A 3,001-nucleotide genomic window follows, 5' to 3' on the forward strand; every position below is an offset into this window, starting at 1 on the left:
TTCCGGTGCGGGCCAGAGGCCTGCGGGAGTTGTAGTCCGCTGCCCTCGCTTCCTGCTGGTGCTTGTCCCCGAGCCCCTCGGCCGGCTCCCCGAAGCTGTGGCCTGGCCAGCGTTTCCCTTACCTTCCCAGGGAAGCAAGATAAGCGCTGGCAGTGCGGGAGGGAGGACGCTCCGAGGAGAGCGCGCGCCCAGATGAGCTGGCGCTGCAGTCGCGGGGGTGGAAGTGGGAGAGCCCGGCGTGGGCCGGCGTTGACATTTCTGTCCTCCTAGGGAGCAAACCCGGCTGAAAGCCCTCCTCGTAGACCGAGACACGGAAGCGTGGCAGCAGGACCCCGCCTTCTCGGGTCTGCAGAGGGTTGGGGGCGTTGACGTGTCCTTCGTGAAAGGGGACTGTGTCAACGCCTGTGCTTCCCTGGTGGTGCTCAGCTACCCTGGGCTCGAGGTAACCTGGGAGGGACGCTGAGCCAAGAACAGAGCTGCAAGACAGGGAACAAATTCAGGGTAGAGGCCAGCCTCTCTTGTAGAATTAGTTTCTTTATTTTATTTTATTCTCAGTGTTGAGGATGGGACCCAGGACCTTGCACATACTAGGCAAGCGCCCCACTTCTGGAGCTATCTGTAGCCCTCCTTTTGTAGAATTTCATTAACAGGTTGAGGAGTCTTTGAAAGGAAATAAAAAAGGGCAAAAGTTAAGGGAATTCTTTCCCTTCGCTCACACCTGTTTCACCTTCTCTCCCTTGTTTCTGCCTCTTAAATCTTGCATGACCCGCTCCCCTTGTCTGCCTCCTTTCTTCCCTTGCCTGTCTCTGCTGCCGTCACTTTTCCTGCAGCTGTGTTTTCCTGGACTCCTGCCTCAAACGTTGCTCCTTGATTTTACGAGGAGAGCACTTTTTTTTTACAAGAAAATGTGATTATGTCACCAGGAGTCCCTTGAAAACACGTCATTGCCCTTCCTGTGGTGTCATGGTAAATGAAATTCACACTGGTTGTTGTGACCTCGTGATGTGCTCCCTGCTTGATTGACTTTGTAGGCCCAGCTCCCAACGCCATCCTCAGCTTTGACTCCCTCAGACACGCCATATTGTGTCTGGCTGCCTAACCTTTGCAGTCAGTTTCCTTTCCCATCCAGCTCAGGGCCCAGTTTATTCATTACTTCCTTCAGTGAGCCCCTTCATCCTGTAAGACCAGGAGTTGCTCCTCAGCACCCTTGTCTTAGTCCATGTGGGCTGCTACAGCAAAATGCCTCAGAAAGGATAGCTTATAAACAACAGAAATTTATTTCTCAGAGTCCAGAGGCTGAAAATCTGACTTCAGGATACAGCATGATCAGGTCCTGGTTAGGACTCTTCAAGGTTGCAGTCAGCTGCCTTCTCACTGTGCCCTCACATGGTGATGTAATCATCTCCCAAGGGGGCCTTCTCTTAACACCATTACTGTGTGGGTTTGAACTTCAACATATGAGGGGGCGGGGGTATTCAGATCATAGCCAACCCTGAGCTTCCTTTTGTCTGGAATGGAATGGAATTGGCCTGTCTTTCCTAGCAGAAGGTGAACTCCATGGTAGCAGGAACCAGGTTGTCTTGCCTGAGGTGGCCTCAGCACCAGCTCACACCTGGGAGACACTCAAAGCCCTCCTAAGCAGATGGTGTGCGTGAATGAGCAGTCCACGGCTCAGGAAGCCTTGACTGTACCCTCACTTCAGCATTACCCCTTGTGGCTCCTGTGCCTTTCCCCAGGGCCACAACAACATCTTCCTGCTTCTGTAGTTTTGTGCTTTACCCAGAAGGCTCTTTTATTCCTGGTTCTGCACAAATGTATTGAGTGCCCACTGTGTGCTAGGATCCCGATCTGTAGTGAAGGAACCGAGGCCCCTGCCCTCACAGGTCCCTGATCATTCTGTAAGACAGTGCCAGGGGTAAAAGCACGATGCCAATACCAGGCTACTCCTGTTTGTACCCCAGCTCTGCCACTCCCCACCACTCTTGGCCTCTTTTTTCTAAGTTGGGGAGGATGATGCTATTACTGCCCAATGTGCAAAGATGGGAAATAACAGGCCATGCATGCGAAGCAGGCAGCACAGTGTTCCTTCTCTGTCCAGCAATCCCTGGCTAGACTCAGTCGCCCTCTTCTGTGCACCAGGCCTCATTACTGCACCTGCCACCATCTAACTCTTGCCCACACACAGTTACGGGATTGATTTTTTTCTTTTCCCAGGTTTTTAATTTTAAAGTGTATAAGTATACTGAAAAAATTTAGAAAAGAATAGATCAGCTGCATCCATACGCTCTGTTTAAATTCAGCTATTGCTGATTATGTCATGTTTTCTGTGTGTGTTTCCTGGGTACTTGAGAACATGTCCTGGCTGTGGCAGCTTACCTCTGAGTACATGAGCAGCTCGTCCTGCACATAACATCCTGTATAACTGCAGGCTCATTGTCATACTATGAAAAATCACAGTGATGCTGTAACACTGCTTGAACCCAGCCACAGTCACATAGCTCACTTGTCCCCATTATGTATCTAAAAGCTAGTTTCATTTTGTTTTCTGGGGGATTTAGCTCAGTGGTTTCGCTGCCTGCCTTGCAAGCACAAAGACCCAAGTTCGATCCCCAGTACCAAAAAAAAAAAAGGCATAATTCATTTTGTTTTCTAATCTATAAATTTTTAACATTTATGTTCTGTTCAGGGTTGTAACAAGTATGTTATGCTCACTGTGGGATTGTATTGTCCACGGTGTTGCCTGTTTCCTTTATTCTTTCCTCACTGAGATGTGTCTTAATGACTTCTGTTCTGTTCAGTTCAATTTCCCAGCTCAGTTGACTCTTCAGTATGTGGGGTCAGATTGCTTTTTGTTTTTTGGAATGTTTCTTGAATTATATTTTTTGGTTTTGGTTTTTATTTTTTGCAGTACTGGGAATTGAACCTAGGGCCTTTGCACTACATCCACAGCCTCTCTCTCTCTCTCTCTCTCTCTCTCTCTCTCTCTTTCTCTCTCTCTCTC

The 3,001-nt window shown here is 49.2% G+C and overlaps 1 protein-coding gene across 3 annotated transcripts in view; it reads left to right on the forward strand.

Moving 5' to 3' along the window:
* Nucleotides 1–253: 253 nt before the first annotated feature.
* The window catches only part of Endov (endonuclease V), an 18,053-nt gene continuing 15,305 nt past the window's right edge, over nucleotides 254–3,001 (forward strand). For 2 of the 3 annotated variants that reach the window (XR_004518568.1, XM_033767525.1), the window contains exon 1: nucleotides 372–442. The gene's annotated coding sequence lies outside the window, so the exon portion shown is untranslated. Of the gene's footprint in view, nucleotides 443–3,001 lie in introns of all 3 variants that reach the window. The other variant, XM_010618585.2, reaches the window with a different exon arrangement.

Source organism: Fukomys damarensis, unplaced genomic scaffold (genome assembly GCF_012274545.1).
Source record: "Fukomys damarensis isolate Sample0158 unplaced genomic scaffold, DMR_v1.0_HiC HiC_scaffold_23, whole genome shotgun sequence".
Classification (NCBI taxonomy): domain Eukaryota; kingdom Metazoa; phylum Chordata; class Mammalia; order Rodentia; family Bathyergidae; genus Fukomys; species Fukomys damarensis.